Genomic DNA, 21,969 nt, shown 5'->3' with positions numbered 1-21,969 from the left:
ATTTCTTTTTTGCTCAAGGTTCTAATATTGGCTTTAAGGAGTGTTTGACAGAGGGGAACTAGCCTCTGGCTATGTTTGCACATGCAATTGAACTGTAGTTAATGCTAAACTGTGGTTTAACATGAATGAGCAGCAGGCTAGTGCATGCTGCTCTGAAGTTCCTGCTTCAGGCTTCATCTGCTCCTGCCATGTCTTGCTGGAAGCAACAAACCGCATCTGGTTTGTTTCTTCCAAATAAGCCATGAGCTATAAGCAGAGGAGCAAACCGTGAGCCAGGTTTGGATGATAGGAGAAGTCAAGGCTTGTGGTTGGTTGCTGCCAGCACAAAGAGGACAGGAGCAGAGGAGGAGTACAGTGGCGACTTCTGGGCAGCATGCAGTGGCGTAGCTTGGGTTGTCAGCACCCGGGGCAAGGCAAGTAATTTGCGCCCCCTAACCCGTGGATTTGCGCCCCCTAACCTGTGGATTTGTACCCCCTAACCCCCAGATGTTGCGCCCAGTGCGGCGGCCCCCCCTGCACCCCCCATGCTACGCCACTGGCAGCATGCACTAGCATGCTGCTCGCTTATGTTAAAACATAGTGAAGAGCATTAACTGTGGCTTAGCATGACACGCAAACCAGGCTCACTGAATGCTTGGGCTCCCTTAGGTTAAAGAATCCCACACTTTTCTGACTAATAACAAATAGGCTGAGCTTAGGGCATTAGTCATGTCTTTAGCTCTTGTGTGGTTGGAATATGGCATGTATTTATTTATTTTAAATCACGCAAAGGCAAAGTATGTAAATAATGTCACATGTGGTACAGTGGTACCTCGGGTTACATACACTTCAGGTTACAGACTCCGCTAACCCAGAAATATTACCTCAGGTTAAGAACTTTGCTTCAGGATGAGAACAGAAACCGTGCTCCGGGGGCAAGGCAGCAGCAGGAGGCCCCATTAGCTAAAGTGGTGCTTCAGGTTAAGAACAGTTTCAGGTTAAGAACGGACCTCCGGAACGAATTAAGTACTTAACCCAAGGTACCACTGTAGAGTTCATTTGGCACCATCTGGGGGAGAAACAGACCACCTCAGGCTTTGGCCCCATGGTCCTTATGCTATGGTGTGCCACAAGGCATGATCTTGTCCATTCAACATCTTTCTCCATAGAGAGCAGTCACCAGGAGTACTGGGGCAAGGTGTTATCCGTGTACTGGTGACACACAGATCTATTTCTCCATAACGTCTGAGCCAGGAGAGGCTATGTATGATTTGGATCATTATCTGGACAGAGTGGATTATATGTGAGCCAATAAACTGAACCCCGGGAAGATGGAGGCAGTGTGGGTAGGTGGTTCCTGAGATATTGGGCAGTCGTCTGTTCTGAATGGGGTTCCACTCCCTCTGAAAGTAGTTGGGAAGTGATTCTGCACCCACTTTTTTGTTACTGAAGTATCAAGTAGGCTCAGTAGCTAGGAATGCCTTTTACCAGTTTCAATTGGTACACCAACTATTGCCATTCTTAGACAGGGATAGCTGGGCCATAGTGACTCATGCATTGGTAACCTCAAGACATCGATATTGCAAAGCCTGGTCCGGAAGCTCCAGCTCTAGCTCATGCAAAATGCTGGTGCTAGCCAAGGGTCAGCAAACTTTTTCAGCAGGGGGGCGGTCCTCTGTCCCTCAGATCTTGTGGGGGGCCGGACTATATTTTGAAGAAGAAGAAACACTGGAAGGTGTGACAAATGGGATGTGGTTAATAGCTGACAGACTAGCTTTATGTTGTAGTGCTTTAAGGTAAAATGATGTGAAGCAAACTTATTTGAAGTACTTGGGCAGTTGCATTTACACTGCAGGTAGCAAATTAGGTTTCCAACCTATTGGGCAGGAAGCATATCTATTATTTGTTTTGTCCAGGACCCTGGACTTTTGGAACTAATTATTTAGTGGCAGGAATAAGTGGCCAGTTACAGAGATAGAGGAAACAAGGAAATCACATTTTCTAGGAAGTCTCCCATTGCTTGCAATGTTATGAGGTATACTAGGATGGCAGGTCCTATAGAGATGACCTTTTAAAATCCTCTAAACATCAACACTAGGTGATTATTCTCCTGTAGATACATTTTTTAAAACATGTGTGTATATACAGATCTGCATTTGTGTCCAAGAAGGAATGGCGTTTTATTTTTTTTGTTGCTATTCCAGTGTATCAGACCAGGGGTCAGCAAACTTTTTCAGCAGGGGTCTGGTCCACTGTCCCTCAGACCTTGTGGGGGGCCAGACTATATTTTGAAAAAATAATAATGAATGAATTCCTATGCCCCACAAATAACCCAGAGATGCATTTTAAATAAAAGCACACATTCTACTCATGTAAAAACACACTGATTCCCAAACTGTCCTCGGGCAGGATTTAGAAGGCGACTGGGCCGGATCCAGCCTCCAGGCCTTAGTATACCTACCCATGCACTAGACTGTTGAGATACCTTCAGGACCACTTGATAGGTCTGATCATGAAAGCCTTCAAGGGAAGACCTATTACTGTTCCCTCATGGCTCAGATACACAGCTCACACCTACCAGGAACTGTGTGTTCAGTATTGTGGGTCCAATGCTGTGGAATCTCCTCCCAGCTGTGATCAGACTAGAATCATAGAATCATGGAGCTGTAGAGTTGGAAGAGACCATGAGGGTCATCTAGTGTAATCCCCTGCAATGCAGGAGGAATCTTTTTGCCTAGTGTCCCTGTTGAGCTTCAGATGCATGGTGAAGACATTTTTTTATAAGCAGGCCATTTTAGTAAGCTTTTCTAATTAATTTTGACTGGTTTTATATTTTGCATCTCTTCTACAACCTCGTTGTACTCTGCTTATAAACTACGATATTAAGCAGTATCTAAATAGTTGAAATAAATAAAGATTTCAATACAAATAAGTTATTGACCTAATGCCATCTTGGCACATTCTTCCACATGGCTTCCTGCTGAACGCACTGGAAGTTTTACAGTATGAGCGAGGCCTGTACTAAATCCAAACTTCCACCCATGGAATCTTCATGAAGGGACAAACGATACAAATGTGAAGCCCAAGATTAGTCTGTTTAATTGGGCTCAAGTGAAATCCAAGTAGTAGCCAAGCTTTGGAAATTTCATCTTAATTTCTTAAAGGTTTTTAACAATTATAAACTACCAGAGGTGAACCATGGAATGTAATGAGGGTCATGGGAGACGTTTGTGTAGTTTTTTTTATCCGTAAAACTTTGCCATTTTTTAGGTCATACGGAATAGCAAAGTTTGATGGATGCATATAAGCAGTAGTGGGGACCTTGGGAGCTCATAGATTTCTGACCCATAGCCAATACATCTGTTTCTGCAAAGAGTAACTCAAAGTCATGCAACACAAGCCATTCAAATGCAGCTGTGGATATAGTAAGGCTGAAAGGGGTGGTACAACCTTAACAGCAATTGGTTGTGTAAACGGCAATTGGTTGTGGGAAGGGGAACAGGTGCCAATTGGAACATCTCCTCTTGGGTTCTCGTAAGACAGGATTGAGCGTGGAACATCACGTTGTGCATTTGATGAGGTGGGGGTGGGATGACAGAATGGGACATGCTAAGTTCTGAAGAAATTAACATTATTATAGTGAGGCACCCTCAAACTGAAAAGTAGCATACAAACATTTTTTATGCAAGCAAGCAAACAAACACCTGTAACTAACCATTTGTAATGAATAAGCCCTGAAAGATCTGGCCAAACTGGTGTTTTGTGCATTATCTGGCCTGCTGCTGATTTGCCATTGAAGGGTTTTTGCTTGGCACTCCTAAGTGGGTGCATTAGGATTCTAAGTTTGCGTGCAAAGCTCTTCATTCTCTCTGCGGTCCTCATCTCTTCTAGAGATCAGTTTGTGATAGCATGTGCATAGCGATTGAATCCAGAGAGTGCAACTCAGTAAAAGTCATCACTGATTTTTGTTTTTGTTTTGTTCTAAAGCAAAATGTCCTCCCAGTCTCCTTTTAATTACTTTCTTATTTAGCCCTGGAACAAAAAAATATTTGGTATCTAAACCCAACACTCAAGAGGCCTAGACTTTGCTGACCACCCCCCTGAAATTATTTGAGGCATTTTTCTGTATTACTCAATATTTACTTACGTCTGTGGAAGATTTCCCTCACAGGAGGTACTGTTTCACTTATTTGCAACAAATATGAAATTGGCTGTCTACACAGCCAATTAAACCTCTTTGGATAACCACACACAGCGAGAACCAATTAGCTCTTGGAGCAATAATTGAGACTGCAAGAGCCTGAGAAAGAGGAAGGATATAATTTTCCTTTAGAACATAGGGAAAGAATGCAAAGAATCCACAATGTAAGGGATTAATGAAATGCCCTCCCAAAACCCTAAACTTGCCAGTGGCACCTGCAACTCACTCAGATCAACAGAGGGGGAGACCCAGGAAGTTTTAAATCATTGACTCTTCACAAGTTCAACACCATAGTTTTCTGTCCTCATTGCATGCAGTCACATGAAAATCCGCACAACCATTCCATTTTTATTGGAGAAGCTTGGCTACAGTATTTTACATTGGTCATGTTGCGTGATGGCAAATGAAAGCTATGGAGTTTCTGGGGTATGGGCTCACAACAAAAATAATATTTCACTGCCAAGCTTCAACACAGTTGTACATAACAAATATGAGAAATTAAACAAAGAAGATTTTGTAAAATAGAAAGCAGGTAAAGGTAAAGGGACCCCTGACCATTAAGTCCAGTCGTGGCCAACTCTGGGGTTGCGGCGCTCATCTCGCTTTATTGGCTGAGGGAGCCGGAGTACATCTTCCGGGTCATGTGGCCAGCATGACTAAGTCGCTTCTGGAGAACCAGAGCAGCGCACGGAAACGGCATTTACCTTTCTGCTGGAGTACCTATTTATCTACTTGCACTTTGACATGCTTTCAAACTGCTAGGTTGGCAGGAGCAGGAACCGAGCAACGGGAGTTCACCCCATCGCGGGGATTCGAACTGCCAACCTTCTGATCGGCAAGTTCTAGGCTCTGTGGTTTAACCCACAGCGCCACCTGCATCCCAGAAAGCAGGTACTGCCATTTAAATTCTACTCAGAGTAGGTCCATTAAAAGTTCACTATGTTCAATGATTTCAATGCATCTAACATTGGATAAAACAAGATGTCACAGATCACAATTTGCAAGACAAAAGGAGCTATTCTCTCAGCGTGGAGTACTAATGTATTATTATTATTATTATTATTCATTAAACTTAGTAGTTGCTCTTTTACAAAAAGTAACTCAAAGAGACTTAAAACAAAAAAGAAACAACACATACATTAAAAACTAAAACTAAAATTAAAAACTAAAACAGTGTAAAATCTAAAAATATAACAGGAGGATGGGATTTTTCAGAGTTGGAGAAAAGGCTATTTCTCCTTTGTTAACTCCTGAAACCTCTCTAGCATTTTTAACCTTGTCGTCTGCATCCCTTTTTGGCTAAACATTTTGGGGATAAAGGGCTGCATGTCAAAGTGAGTGTGGCCAAAGTGTAAACATAGTTGCGGCCAAAGTGAAAGCGTTGGTGTGCTGAGAACCATGATACAGTGGCACCTCGGGTTACATACGCTTCAGGTTACAGACTCAGCTAACCCAAAAATAGTACCTCAGGTTAAGAACTTTGCTTCAGGATGAGAACAGAAATTGTGGTTCGAGGACCCGACCCCCGTAATGTGGAAAGAATACACACGGACACGTGATATAAGGTTAATGGGCAAGGAAAGGCCACAACTTTATTAATTACAGCAGTGAAAAGGTATTGGCTTAGGCATTGGATTCGAACAAGTGGGTTTATTCACCAGTAGGTGGAGCCTGTTGATGCCGATCCAACTATAGGCTCACCCCTAATGTCACCGAGGGTCGTGCCATGGCCTCCCGCCAAGCAGGCATCGGATAGAATACATGACCGCCAGATTCCTTTAATGGAATACCCCTAAAAATTGAAGGCATAGGCGATGGCCACACCTAGCTCTTCGACACAGCACAACACATTATTCCAATGCCTAACCTACCCACCAATACCATAAAAAGTTGTGACGATTGCTACGAGGTAGGCGAAAAAACCAAAAAGGCCTAATGCCAAATGGAAAAACTCCTACCAGGCCCCCTAGACAACCAGGGCGACCAACCTAATGTCCATAGCAAGGCCAGTGACCTAAGCCCTAACTAAAAGGGAGTGGAGGGTGGGTGACTCGTGGCGAGAGGACGAAGAATGAGGCCGGGCGAAGGCTATCGCCGCAGCAAAAGGCTGCTGAACACGCCCCCCCCTCAGGCACCTGGTTGGATGCCTGCTGAGGGGCGTGGGCGCCAGCCAGGTGAGGTGAAGGCAGGGGGCTAACGCCCCCTGCTAGGGGCGGAGCTCGGGCTCTCGCCCACAACCATTCCCCTCTCTTGCAGGGAAGAGAGTCTTTGTGCTTCGGCGGCGGTGCAGCGGCAGCAGGAGGCCCCATTAGCTAAGGTGGTGCTTCAAGTTAAGAACAGTTTCAGGTTAAGAACAGACCTCCAGAATGAATTAAGTTCTTAACCCAAGCTACCACTGAACTCCAGACTGCCTCCCAAAAAGCTTTCCCATCAACTATTCTATTTTAAATCACTTTTATCAACCATTATTCTTTATTAATTTTTGTTTTAAAAAATTAAAGGGGCAAATTTGGGGGTCTTGTGGGGTGTCACAAAACCTTTTGGCATCATAAAGTACCCATAAGATCAGTTGGCAATTTAGTTTTACATTAAAAAATGGTTTTAAACTAACTTATTTTTCAGATGGACAAATGTTGGGGCAGGGGTCTTGAGAGGCAACCAAAAGCCTTTGGCATCACTCTATAAAAGTGGGGAACACCCATATTTTTTTAAACAAAATTAAAATTGGACAACATAGGGGGAACTTTGAGGGCCCCCAAAACAGGGGAACAATGGGAACCCTCAATTTTTTAAAAAAAACAGCTAAAAACAATATCTTTTTTAAAATGACAAATTTGGGAGGACTGAGGGGGGCACACAAAAATCTTTGGGGAGGGGGAAACAGGCCAGAAGTTAACAAACTTTGTTTTACAGTTTAAAGCTGTCTTTTCTGGTCTTGTCAATATTCTTGATAAAGTTGTTCTTCTAGTTTTTGAAAAGAGACTCTGGGCAGTTATAGAGTTCCAAGAACATGGGCTCTTTTCATCTCAGTTAATCCTGTCACATTATGAAGATTGCCTCCACAAAGAACATTACCACAATCACAACTCCGGCTAACTGCTCTAATAATTTAAACTCATATTGAAAGTCCCTAATAATATTATTAACACTATCCTGTTCCAAATGTTCTAGTCTGAGTTTACACTGAGTTTAAAAACGGAATACATTTTCGTCATATTAATCATCAGTGTGCATTATACAATAAAGAGTCCTGTGGCACCTTAGCAATGAACAAATGTGGCAAAAAACTTTCATAAGCCGTCTAATTATTATTATTATTATTATTATTATTATTATTATTATTATTATTATTTATTTGTACCCCACCCATCTGGCTGGGTTTCCCCAGGCACTCTGGGCGGTTCCATGAAGAAGATTAAAAATATAATAAAACATCAAACATTAAAAACTTCCCTAAACAGGGCTGCTTTCAGATGTCTTCTAAAAGTCAGATAGTTGTTTATTTCCTTGACATCTGATGGGAGGGCGTTCCACAGGGCGGGCGCCACTACTGAGAAGGCCCCCTGCCTGGTTCCCTGTAACCTCAATTCTCACAGTGAGGAAACCGCCAGAAGGCCCTCGGCGCTGGACCTCAGTGTCTGGGCTGAACAACAAGGGGTGTAGACACTCCTTCAGGTATACTGGGCTGAATCCAGCTCATCAGATCCATGACATCCTGTCAATTTGAAAAGTCAACAACTCTTCCCCAAAAAAGCTGAACAGACTTTGGGCTTTCAAATTTCAATGGTGTGAAACAGCAAAATTCGGTGTGTGCCCCCTCCCCCCCGCAGCTCCCTTTCAGCTCAGCACCCAGTGCAGGTGAGAGCATTGCATTCCCCATCATTGTCCTCTGTGGGCAGAGCTGATGGTCCATCCAGGGAATGGAGGCATCTGTACTGCAGTGGAAAGTTCCTGACCTTTGAACCTTGGCATGAGCCCCTTCCTGCCCCTAAAACAAATCCTTCCTGGCACCAGATATTTAAATGGCACTGCCAGGACGAGCTAATTTTCAGCAGGGGGGGGGTCTATGTGTTGTATTGAGATGCCTAAAGTTAATCAAGATCCAGGATCTCATTCCATATTTATCAGTCTTTGAAAATAAATCTGTCAAAAATAAGGAAGTGCAATGTTTGTGGGAGGCTGCAATACAAGTTGGATTTCAACAAACTGCTCAGCAGAGGTCCTGTAGATAAGCACAGAATATCTCATTTCTCTGGAACTCACACATAAAGCAGAGGTTGAACAATCATACTATAAAATCAAGACTTCATCCAAAAGAGATTAACTACAGAGGGTTGAAAGAAAGAAGCCAACGTCACTAGATTAAAATAAATTATCTGTGATGAGAGTGTTATACAGCCTGACAATTTATATGCTTGGAAATTGGACAATCTTGCTTGGCATCAGCTGAGATGTCTGTGGCAAGATCTGCAGCTTTTAAGGAACCTTCAAAGAAAAAAAGCTAGCTCAAAAAACTTCTAAAAATGGCCAAACATGATTTCCAAATACCTTATGTTACGGGTAAGCTAACAAGAAGCGGCTAAATTTAAAGACACTGGTTTATTGGTGTAATGCAAAACAAAAGGCAAAACAAAAAACCCCAAATTATCTATGCTAGCGTGCTCTGTTATTATTTTGTCACTATGGGAGAAAATTATCACAAATTTTGATTGGAAAATGTTGCTTGGGCCATTTGAAGGTATTTGTATGAACTCAAGCGGTACCTATTTATCTACTTGCACTTTGATGTGCTTCTGAACTGCTAGGTTGGCAGGAGCTGGGACCGAACAATGGGAGCTCACCTCGTCACGGTGATTTGAACTGCCAACCTTCTGATTTAGACCACAGCTCCAACCCCGTCCCTGCCATCCAAGATACTCAGCCACAATAAGTTTGGAAATTTTAATCTCTCTAACCTGAGGAAAGAAGCTCTGCAAGCAGAGCTGGTTCAAGTTTTTTGACATGAGAACTAGTCATAAATCGCTACCCATTACTTCCTCACTTTGGTGACAGCATAAACTGTGTAATATCAAGCATGCTAAAACTATAGTACTCCATGTGTGCATGGCAGTTGGTTCCCAGATGTGGCTCCTGGCGCCATGTTCCTTCGGCTAATTAGCCTTTTTTTTTTTTTTTTGCCTCTTTAAAAAAGGTTCAGAACCCACATATGCTTCTCTCTGTCACTGAGCACATTCCCTAATACACTGCAGATGGGATGCATTCCATGGCCTTGGGAACTGATTGCTGCAAGGGAGACTCTGACCAAGAGGGGGCATTTCTCTGTATTCAGGAGTGAGGCAATGAATTTAAAGCTCATGGAACAAAGGCTGTACTTGATCCCCTTCAGCAGTTGTGGGGAACCTTTTTGGCTCTGAGCTAGATCTTTATCAGATCCCAGCCTTGTGGGCCAAATTTGACAGGTGGGTGATGCCAATCATAATGAGATCAGGTGATTGTGCGCTTTGAAGGCCCAAAGTTGGGGCTTCAAAGCTCCACACAAGACTTGCAAAGAGGTGCTTTAAAGTGCTTGAAGAGGAGGAGCCTGCTTACCCTTGCACACAACTGGCAACACACTTTAAGACACCTCATTGTGCATTGGTAGCCACATCTCTATCTGCATCACAGGTGACATCAGGTGTGGGACAGGTGGGTGTGGTTAGGGGGAAAATGCTATTGCAGGCCAAATTTAAACCCGTGGCAGGCTAAGTCTGCCCCATGGGTTGGAAGTTCTGCACCCTTGCTCTTCAGTTGTTAATGGTATTGACTAAGGGGTGTCTAAGTGGTTCTTTGTTGTTTTAGCATTACATTTTAACATAAATCAAACAAACACAACAATACTGTTAATAATATCATTTAATGCCAAAAAATGGGCTTCTAAACTGCTTACAAGTAAAAAAACAAAAAACCCAATGACATAAGCATTGACACAACATGGAGTCACCAACAGCCATGAACAAAAGGGCTAAAACCTTTTTGCATGGGCAAGTGATCTCTTTTTGTTCATAGCACTCTTTTTCTAGCAATCTCATCACCCAGGATCTCACCTATGTGCTCTAAGGTGAACAGAGTGATATATTCCCAGCAATGTTGTTGTTGTTGTTTAGTCGTTTAGTCGTGTCCGACTCTTCGTGACCCCGTGGACTAGAGCACGCCAGGCACTTCTGTCTTCCACTGCCTCCCGCAGTTTGGTCAGACTCATGTTTGTAGCTTCGAAGACACTATCCAACCATCTCGTCCTCTGTCGTCCCCTTCTCCTTGTGCCCTCCATCTTTCCCAACATCAGGGTCTTTTCCAGGGAGTCTTCTCTTCTCATGAGGTGGCCAAAGTATTGGAGCCTCAGCTTCATGATCTGTCCTTCCAGTGAGCACTCAGGGCTGATTTCCTTCAGAATGGATAGGTTTGATCTTCTTGCAGTCCATGGGACTCTCAAGAGTCTCCTCCAGCACCATAATTCAAAAGCATCAATTCTTCCGTGATCAGCCTTCTTTATGGTCCAGCTCTCACTTCCATACATCACTACTGGGAAAACCATAGCTTTTACTATACAGACCTTTGTTGGCAAGGTGATGTCTCTACTTTTTAAGATGCTGTCTAGGTTTGTCATTGCTTTCCTACCAAGAAGCAGACATCTCTTAATTTCGTGGCTGCTGTCACCATCTGCAGTGATCATGGAGCCCAAGAAAGTAAAATCTCTCACTGCCTCCATTTCTTCCCCTTCTATTTGCCAGGAGGTGATGGGACCAGTGGCCATGATCTTCCCAGCAATACCTACCCTGTTATTTGAGATACACATTTCCTGGCCATTGCTGAAGTGCTGGTTGCTGCATGGTTCAGCTCTGTACAAAAAGGCCCCAGTGCATTCACTGAACACATGGACAGGAGAGCAGAGCTGTCAGGTCTTCATTCATTTCCAAACATTCACCAGAGGGTCTGAATTGAGAGCCTATGCATGTACATTCAGATGTAGGCTCTCTGTTCAGTTCTATTGCCAAATGTGTAGAGCTTGTGAGGAGGAGGAGGAGGAGGAGGAGGAGGAGGAGGAGGAGGAGGAGGAGGAGGAGGAGGAAGAAGAAGAAGAAGAAGAAGAAGAAGAAGAAGAAGAAGAAGAAGAAGAAGAAGAAGAATTTGGATTTGATATCCCGCTTTATCACTACCCGAAGGAGTCTCAAAGTGGCTAACATTCTCCTTTCCCTTCCTCCCCCACAACAAAGGTGAGTGGGGCTGAGAGACTTCAGAGAAATGTGACTAGCCCAAGGTCACCCAGCAGCTGCATGTGGAGGAGCAGAGATGCGAACCCAGTTCACCAGATTACGAGACTACCGCTCTTAACCACTACACCACACTGGCTCTCACTAGGGAGGGCAGAGTTGGCAGGAATGTTATATGGAGTTGGGTCAGCAGCATAGTGTGCTAGTTGGAAATCTACCCAATGTTGGGGCTGTAGAGATGGGACAGAAAGAGGTGGGGCAGGTATTTTGGGCTCTTCAGGAATATGCATGTTAACTTATTTTGACAGTTATTATTATTATCATTAGGGCAATATTTCACTGTTAATTTTTGTGAATTTGTAAAAATAAAATAAAATAGTACAAATCTATCTTACCCATCTTATGGCAATGGATTCCATCAGTTTATTGTGCATTGTGTGAAGAAGTACTTCGTTTGTTTGTTCTGAATCTACTTGCAACCAAATTTAGTGGCTGAATCCTGGAAAGGGTGAAAAATCCCTCTCTGCTAGCTCAACATTTTTCAAGCTCATCTGTCCCTCCTTTTAAAACAACAAAAAACATCTAAAACTTCAGCCTTTCTATGAAGTTCTTCAGTCATTTGATCATTTGTCATTTTCTATATTCCCTCCAGCCCTGTAATATTTTAGAGATGGGAGGAACAGAACTGGCCACAGACTTTCAAGTAGGACGACAAACTAGGAAAAGATGAACAACCAAATGGAAAGATAAAAGACCCTGGGAACCAGTATATTAGTAGAAGCAGAGTCAAGAGGACAGCAAGAAAACATCCTGGAGATGACGCGTACCTTGAGCTTTGTCGTTAAATACATGGCTGGAAGCACTTGTAGTTATTTGAGACTATTCTGCTGAAAACAAAAGGCGTATTCACAGAAGAGTCTCAGGATAGCATTCAACAGACGTTTCCACAGACACTCCATTCATGTCGGGCCACCTTCATCAGCACTGTGAGATCCAGCACAAATCCTCTGAGGCAACAACCCCAGCCTTGGAAGTAGCTCGGCCAGAAAACCAGACGTGTGTCAGTGATGGTCTGCTGTCAAAACAAGGAGTGTAGAAAGCTGTCCAGCAACTCCCAGTTTACAAGTTGGTGTTTGTTTACTTTAATATTTCTTCTGCTTTCACTTAAACAGAACACCTCTGAGACAGGGGGAGGGACAGAGGCAAAGGCCAGCCCTGTGGGTGTCTCAAGGCCAGACGCTATGGGGGTGATGGTGTCTAAACATGTACATTCATATTAACAATGGCCCAGACCACACACTGTGAAGGTTGGCACACAGCTCTACATGTAAACAGGTGCATACAAATTAGAGAGAAATCCAGGGTGCATAAAAAGTGGAAACCTTTTTTTGAAGACATTTGTGATTGAGAATGCACAAGCTGTATGAAACGTTGGGACTGAAGGGAGCTCAGTGCAGTGGCGTAGCGTGGGTTGTCAGCACCCGGGGCAAGGCAAGTAATTTGCGCCCCCTAACCCGTGGATTTGCGCCCCCTAACCCTAACCCCCAGATGTTGCGCCCGGTACGGCCGGCCCCCCCTGCACCCCCCACGCTACGCCACTGGCTCAGTGTTTCTGAACAGCATTTTCAAGCTGTTCTTTGTTCATTGATCACATTGATTCGGTGCCCTCTTAGCAATACCATTAGTGTGCCAAGCTAAATTTTTTGCAAATATATACAGAGGCATTTTTGTGGCTGTCCCACAACTATGCTTAGGGATTCACCAAAGTATTACACAAGGCATTTTTCTGAAGAGATTTTCACTTTCCATTTTTGTTTATATGTGTGTGTGTGCGCGCGCCCGCGCGCACAAACGCACACGCTCACACTCACACACACTTGCCCTTTTGTGAAGGGTGCATGGGTGTAAACTTTAGCATGTATCCCTTTAAACAATTTGAAAGCAAGGGTGCAGTCCTTTCCTGTTCACCCTTTCCAAGAATTTCAAGGTGGCATGTGTCCAGGTTTTATATGAACCCACCCTTCAGATTCAATAAAATGTGTGTGCTGTATATTTTGTTTTCAGGTACATGTGCCCAAATTGTAATATGAGTCCCTTTCAGACCTTATAGAATTAACTTGATGCTTCAGATTTATGATGGGTGGGCTGAGATTTTAACACTTAAAAAACACCATATTTTATTATTTTGCTATTTGTTTTTAATATGGGATTATATGCTTAGAACATCTTGGCTAAAGCACACTGGAAATAAACACAATACAGTAATTTTGCTTTCCTGTGTTGCTTTTGGAAATCAGAAGAAAACCATGGGGCAGGGGCACTTAGATCCCAACAAGTTATTTCAGTTCTAGGCCACTTCCACCCCATACAGTGGCACCTCAGGTTAAGTACTTAATTCATTCCGGAGGTCCATTCTTAACCTGAAACTGTCCTTATCCTGAAACACCACTTTAGCTAATAGGGCCTCCTGCTGCCGCTGTGCTGCCGGAGCACGATTTCTGTTCTTATCCTGAAGCAAAGTTCTTAACCTGAAGCACTATTTCTGGGTTAGCGTAGTCTGTAACCTGAAGCGTATGTAACCTGAGGTACCACTGTATGTTTAAAGCACTATTATACCGCTTTAATACTCTAAAAGAATATTGTGAACTGCAATATGTTAAGGGTGCTAAGAATTGTTAAGAGACCCATTTCTCTCACACAGAGCTACAACATCTAGTTTCCTGGGGAAAGGGATTGATTGGTAAACTGCTCTGAGAATTGTAGCTCTATGAGTGAAATAGGGGTCTCCTAACAACTCTTAGCACCCTTATTTATCAAGTCATCATTCCCAGGATACTCTGGAGGAAGCCATGACTTAATCATCATTAAAATGCATGGTGAACATGTGGCCTAACTAAAAACACGGTTGCCATATTTCAAGAAGTAAAAACCAGGACACCCCACAGAAACTGTTGAACTTTTTAAAGGGGAAAAAAAAGCCAAAAAAGGTGATTTTTTGATTCACTTGCCTAAGATCCAGGACAAAGCGCCGCCTTTTGAAATTTCCCCCCGGACGTCAATTCTGTCTTTGAAATTCCAGTAATGTCCAGGAAAATTCTGTCATGTGGCAGCACTACTAAAAGCAACAACTCACACCTGATAACAGAGGGCTAAATTGAACTTTCTCTCATCACTTTGCCTCAAGGTACATAGTCTTTATATTAATAACTGTCACAAAAGCAACTCTCAAGCATTTCCAGCCACTCCCATTTCCAGAGTAGATGGATACAAGTCCTAATGCAATGAACTTAATAACGAAGCTGAGCACCAGGGCCACATAATGTTGTTTTATAAAAACAAAACAGCCCAACCGCAGTGATGTGAAATAGCAATACTAACTCATCCACAAGGTTATCCTTTGCTGCAGACTTCTATACTTATCAGTCCAGCAGATTAAATGTGTTTACAGATAATTTGGTGAAGTGGGCCAGGGAGAAACTCTGTTTGCTTACAGACTCCACTTTCTTTGTTCCATTAGGTTTATATGAGCAAAAAGGCTTACTTGTCAATAAATAAATCCCATGCAAGTTAGATGTTGATTTATGATTCCCCATTTCAGAATTAATGGTCCTTAGAGCTCGACGTAAAATATTGTAACAGACTGTATAATCTGAAGCACTCCAATTTGGTGTAGGCTACAGCATCAGGAGTCAAGACGGGGGGAGTTTATTTTCCACCCCCAGCCATTACTATTAACACCTGACTGCCCTTGCCAAACACACATTATGAAGCTGGAACCCACTGGGAATAATTTAGCTGTGTCTACCACTTGATTCTGTCCTTTTCTTAGACCATCTGCAGAACCTTAGCAAGGACAGCAGTTCCTGCGCAGAGAGCTGCAGGGAAGTGGTGCCAGCAGTTACTCTAACTCTTTTTACACCTCTGTCCATCTGGCGTCAAAGTCAAAGGACAGGGTAGCCCCTGCAGTTGTGGCTGAAAAGGCCATTCTTCTCTCTTGTATTGTCCCTTCCAAGTTCTGGTGTCAGAGGGCAAACTACATCAGACAGCGCGAAAAGCAATATCTGCTCATCTCAAAAAAAGGGGGGGAATACCCAGGAGGGGAATTTCTCCAGATCCTAAAGCTTCCACACTTTAGCCCCCAATAATGAAAGGGGGGGGGATTGAGAGAAAAGAATTGGTGCTGAAATATACCAAAACTCGTTCTGTTTCCAGGACACCTGAAGTGAGAAGGGAACCTGAGCTCATCATTGCTTCCACTGCCAGTTACTTCTTACAGCTCCAAGATCTCAGGTGGGGGAAAGAGAAGCAGGATTTGACATGCTGCTGCAACCTATTCTTATTATTAAATGAGAATAATAATTTATTACTTCATCCCAAGGTCACAAGAATTTAAAATACAGTGGTACCTCGGGTTACATACGCTTCAGGTTACATACGCTTCAGATTACAGACTCCACTAACCCGGAAATATTACCTCGGGTTAAGAACTTTGCTTCAGGATAAGAACAAAAATCGGGCTCCGGCGGCGCGACAGCAGCTGGAGGCCCCATTAGCTAAAGTGATGCTTCAGGTTAAGAACAGTTTCAGGTTGACTTCCAGGTTGACGTGATCGGTGTAATGGCGGATTCCCTCCGAGCTCCGGAGGGAATCGGCTCCACTGAGGACGGGTCTTGCCGCGCCGGCGACGCGGGGACCCTCAGAAACCACAGGTGCTGATACCTGTGGACTTGGTGACTCAGCGGGCACCTTAAGCGCCCCCCTCGACAGTCGAAGAGCCTTTTTAAATGCTGCGGAGAAGGTACGGGGGGTGGCGTGGTGCTGAGAGTAGACTGCTACCTCAGTGGAGTGAAGCCGCAAGCCATTCACCGGAGAACGTCAACTTTCTACCTGAAAATTGGACTGGAAACAAACACCCCGTGAGTAGAAGGAAATTTGGACTTTTAAAAAAAAATTATTTTTAATTGGGCGAACGGGGGGGATGTGCTAAAGGGAAGTCCGCACCCCCCCTTCATACAGGCAATTGGAAGCAAGGAGCAAAAACCTAAGATCGGAAAAAAAAGATCCCGTGTCTATCGAGACTGATAAGAGATTCCATTAATTTTTGAGAACAAGCCTTTATTTTTTTAAGTTGTGCTGGAGGGAAGAGGTGAATTTTGGAAACTTTTGTGACCCCCCCCCCTTGGACCTGGGAGCGTCCTGCATCAACTTAGCCTGCAGGAATTGGAGTTTGACAGCTGTCAATTGAGCTGTCAGACAGTTGAATAAAGGACAAAATTGTATTACTATATATCTCTTTGGTTTAAAGGTGTTACATATAAGCAGATGTGATTTGAAACAAAGTAAATAAACAACAGGGTAAAGGACTGCTGGCGTAGAACTTTGAACAATGGTAACCCCCCTAGGGGAAACCAGTGACATTACAATGGCTGCAGAAGGAAAATTACTAGCAGAAATAGAGAGAGCTTTTTTTCTCGTGGGAATTCTGCAAGAGCAGGCCATGGAAATGGACAAACAACTTATGTCCTTGAGTTCTAAAACAAGTAACCCTGTTGACGGAACTAAAGACTTGTATTTGAAAGTCTCCGCAGCTGAACCAGAAATGATATCCTCGGAGTTGGTGGAAAAGGAAGTCGGAGGAGGGAAAGTGTGGACAAAAAATTTTGAACAGGAATCTATGCTGCCAGGAAACAAAGAAACCCTTTGGATTACAAAACATGAACAGACGAGACTGAGGAGAAAAGTTAAGGAAGAAGTCCCCGGAAACCATGGAATTTTGAAATTTAAAGGAGTAAAGAAACACAACTGGGACTTCCTCCTCTTTTCTGGCCTTGACCATCTGGAATTTGGGGGACTTTTGGTAGAATCCTGGCAACAAGTTTCTTCAATTAGGTTTGAACTGGGAGAAGACGAAGTAATCGTGACAGATATCCTTTGAGACCTTCGAGACCTGAAGACCAGCAAAGAGGACTATCGGCAGAAAAGCCAGAGAGAGACTGAAATGGATTTGAGAGCGGTGGACGTGAGGAATCCTGGCTAGGAGTTTTATGGGAGGAGAGTTATTTGGGAAGGGACAGATACCCGGGCAGGGAGGGAGGGGAAAACAGATTCTTAAAATTTTTAGGACTTTTGGTTATTGTAAATTTGATTCATACTTTAATATAAAAAAGGGGAAATTTATGGTATTAAAATCTCGATTGATCTTAGAAAAAGGATCTACCGCATATAAGAGAATAGGATAATAATATTGGGCCTAATAGGGAGAATTAAGTTGGAAAATAATGAGAATAAGTTTAGAGAGAGGAATAAGAACTTGCTGAATTAAATAGGGGAAGTGGGATGTATGTGGGGGGGTGGGGGGAAGTCATATGTGTTGTTTGTCTTTATAAAATGTGAAAACCCAATAAAAATTTATTTAAAAAAAAAGAAGAAGAACAGTTTCAGGTTAAGAACGGACCTCCAGAAAGAATTAAGTACTTAACCTGAGGTACCACTGTAGAATCACGAAAAAGGGAATCCTAAAAATATGCATACAAATGTCAAATGATAGGCTATCTCATCACTGAGAATTTGTCCACATTTCAGCATTATTTAGCAGTTTTCCCTCCACTCAGATTAGACCTGGAGCAGTCCACACAGGGGGAGAAAGCAAGGAGTACCTAGCACAGGTTCGGTGGCCGTTCTCCATGCATCCAGGCATCACCTAGAACAAGGGAGGCTTTGTGCTGGTGCCAGCCCACAAGGCATAGTTTATCCACCTCTGATCTAGCAAGTTGTCAGCATCCTTTCAATCAGTAACACAGTTCCCACACAACCTTTTCAAAGAAAATGGATTATCTAAAATCTCTCTGCAGTTTTCCGAAGGAAGAATTCTCTCCTTTTATACAATTCCCATGAATGGTGGAACAAAGCACAGGTTTTTGACTAGTTCGTTTTCTTTGTAATTACATGCACCTTGAATGTTGTGTTCCTGCCGAAGCCTTTGACAAGGAGATCTGATGGAAGTATGAAATAACTGGTCAATGAATGACTGAAATACACTGAGCAACTTTAGCCTTCATACTACAAACTGAGTCAAAAGCAGTTGTGACTAATTGCTTGTGCCATTAAGAATAATAGAATCACAGAATTGTAAGGAACTATGAGGGTCACCTAGTCCCATCCCCTGCAATGCATGAAACTTTTTGCCCAACACAGGGCTCGAACTCATAACACTGAGATTAAGAGCCTCGTGCTTTACCAGCTGAGCTATCTCAAAGGCCACAAGCGACACAGAAGATCCTTTGTAGAGACATTATGTGTAAAAGGGCCTCAGACTGAAAATCATAACATGCCAATACCTGAATAGCATAGGGAATTTATTTTCTTCATTTGTGAATAAGAAAGCCGTGCGGAATATAGGATGGCAGTTGATGTCATCATGACTGCTGGGAGGAGCGCAGAAAAAAAGAAACATTGTGGTACACCTGCATCAGCACAACCAGATGCCTTCATCTGCCCCAGCAGCAACAAAACATGTCTCTCCTGTATCAGTCTCTACAGCCCGGGGGCGGAGCTTCATGCTCCGGCACCGGGGGCGGAGAGCAGGCGGGGGCATGGTGTGCATCCTGGGGGTGTGGTGCGCCGCCCCACAGGGGCGTGGCACCCAGCACAGTGGGGACAGCCACAATGACACCCCACTGGTATCGTGGTGCCAGGGGTGCTGCACCCCCCCACCCCTCTTCCTCTGCCAGTGCTACAGCCACAGGAGACACTCTTACTTTCCAATGGTATGACTACATCTCCAAAGGCACACTTAATCAATTGTCTACCGAAAGAGATGGATGGCAACCAATGGTGTCATGTTAAATTGAAAAACAAAACGTTAAGAAAACATATAGCTGCAGATGAGGCACTCACCAACTTTTCTAAGCAGTTTACACACACACATACACACAACTAAAATTAATCATTTGTGTACCATTTGTTCTTCCAGTAGGAATTGCTTGCTTATTTACATACTGCCTCAAGCTAAATCTTAAATCCAATTAACAACCATACTTAGAGTATTATAACTTTAATACCTATGATACATTTAAATGAAGTTTTAGTGCGTTCAGGATTAACAAGGTTCCAGAATCATATATAAACTCTGCTGTGTCACGTACACTATGTAGCCTCAAGGCAGCCTACCGTACCTAAAATTAAAAACAAAAATAATAAAAGCAGTAATAATGAAAACTATAAAAACAGCAGAAAAACTGCAGAAACAATAAAAAGCAAATGGCAAAGCCAAAACTAGTAAAAGGGGCCCCAAATATTAAAAAGCATAATGAGGCTTCCAGTTATAGCTTTACTCAACTTTTAGCAGGAAAAAACAGCGAGACGTCTACTGCTGTGTGCGAGGATGCAATGGAAATACAGTGGTACCTCGGGTTACAGACACTTCAGGTTACAGACTCTGCTAACCCAGAAATAGTACCTCGGGTTAAGAACTTTGCTTCAGGATGAGAACAGAAATCGTGCAGCGGCAGCGGAGGCCCCATTAGCTAAAGTGGTGCTTCAAGTTAAGGACAGTTTCAGGTTAAGAACGGACCTCTGGAACGAATTAAGTTCTTAACCAGAGGTACCACTAATAATGGAAACAAAGAGTCCTGTGGCCCCAGTAATGAAGAAGGCATTGGATAATTGCAAGAAAGAGGAGTACCACAGAACTCCAACCCACAGATCTAGCTTGGGAACTTTTTAATGACATATATCTTTTAAAAAATCTGGAAATGTAGAGCTAAACAAGAAGAAACTGTGCCACCTTCTTTAAGAATCCAGGAATTCAGTGAATGTAAAAGCTTACCAGTTTGGGTATTCCCTTAAAATAATGTATTAAGCAGAAGAACATTAGGTAAAGTAGGCCCCAGAGTATTTAAAATAATGATTCAGACTGCATAATATCACCTAGGTCCATTATAAATTTTGTGGAGAAAAAGGGATACACTACAAGTTTCCCTACACAGAGCAGTAAAATACGTCTGTCTACTAATGAGACATGAAAAACACTCCAGCATATTGGGGAGGGAGAGCTAAATTCTGCTGCTAGTTCAGGATGGAAGAGGAGGAACATGGAAAGCAGGGGTTTTTAACTTCAGCTCAGTTGTACTGTCAAGGTTTGGGTTAGGGGATACGGTAGATAGTTTTCACTCAGGTCCACTTATGCAAATAAGGAATTGAAAATGACGTTCAGTGATTGGATAGTTACACAAAAATGTTACTGTTGCGTTGTAGTGGAGCTCTATATAAGCAGGCTGACTGAACCCTTCAGTTCTGTTCTGTTCTGGCCTGTGAATAAACAAGAGCTGTTTGAAAAATCGCTGTGTCATCTGATATGTTCACCCACAACTTAACACCCAGAATGCAACAAAAGGACATATACAACACTGAAGACACATCTGATATAGCAAACATCTTGCCAAGAGAGAACACAACTACTGGGGTGCACCACTGCAGGACTGACAAATGGCTAATGGATCCCAGATTAAATAATCTGGCAAAATGGTTTAATAGCAATTTAATAACAGCAAGGCCTGTATTAGTTTAGTTTTCCAGAACAAAAGTGGGGCATTGCAACGACACCTTCTCTCTTGCATCCCCCAGAATACTGCTCAAACTCTTTAGCAGTGTCACACTGTGTTTGCTTACTTGGAAGTAAGTCTTACAGTGTCCAATGTGTTCAACAAGACTGAAAAGTATCACAAAGAGGAGGCTGCACAGAGGCAGAGCAACAACTTCGATGCAAAAAAGCTTGCAGAGGGAGCACACCACACAGCAGGTCCCTGCTTCTGATGCACAACTGAAACTATACAACACATTGCCTGAGAGTTAATTCAGCACTTCCTGGTATGGCAAGCCAGGAGGGCCAATACCCTACTGAGAGTTATTTCCTCTTTGGTTGACCTAATACATCTTTCTGCCTGAGATGAAATGTAAGATGGCATCTCTATATTCCACATACAGAAGTTAAAGAGAAGACTGGCAGTTGAAGCTTAGTTTGACACTGGTGACCGGGTAGTATCCTCCACCACACCAGCAGGCAGTAGGCTAGCACAGGGAGCACAAGGTGGGCCACATAATTCACACATCTCTGGCCTCCGACACTTTGCCACCACCCCGCAACATCTGATGCCTGAGGCAGCTGCCACATTCTGCCTAATGGTTGAGCCAGCCCTGAACTGGCATGCTGAGGATTCCAGCCTCCGTGTGTTCCTATCAGGAAATAATAAGTCTGCTTCTGGGTATTTCAAGCTAGTTTTTATACTTTCGCATGTAAAGACCTGCATAAGGAGTATTCATACAGAGTGGATTCAAATTTTAATAACCATGCAGGTGCTTTGTACACTTTAGAAGCACAAGAAAGCAGTAAGGAATGGATCTGGGCATTTGTAACAACTTCTAAATATTACTTAATGACAGCCTTCCTGAAAGGACCTATTAGGGTGTGGTTTGGTGTCAGTAACTAGCCTTTGGTTCTATGGCTACAAAGATTAAACAGTACACACACTATATATCACAGTT

This window comes from Podarcis melisellensis, assembly GCF_964234715.1.
Source record: "Podarcis melisellensis genome assembly, chromosome: 1".
NCBI classification, from domain to species: Eukaryota; Metazoa; Chordata; class Lepidosauria; order Squamata; family Lacertidae; genus Podarcis; species Podarcis melisellensis.
This window is presented reverse-complemented; position numbering follows the sequence as displayed.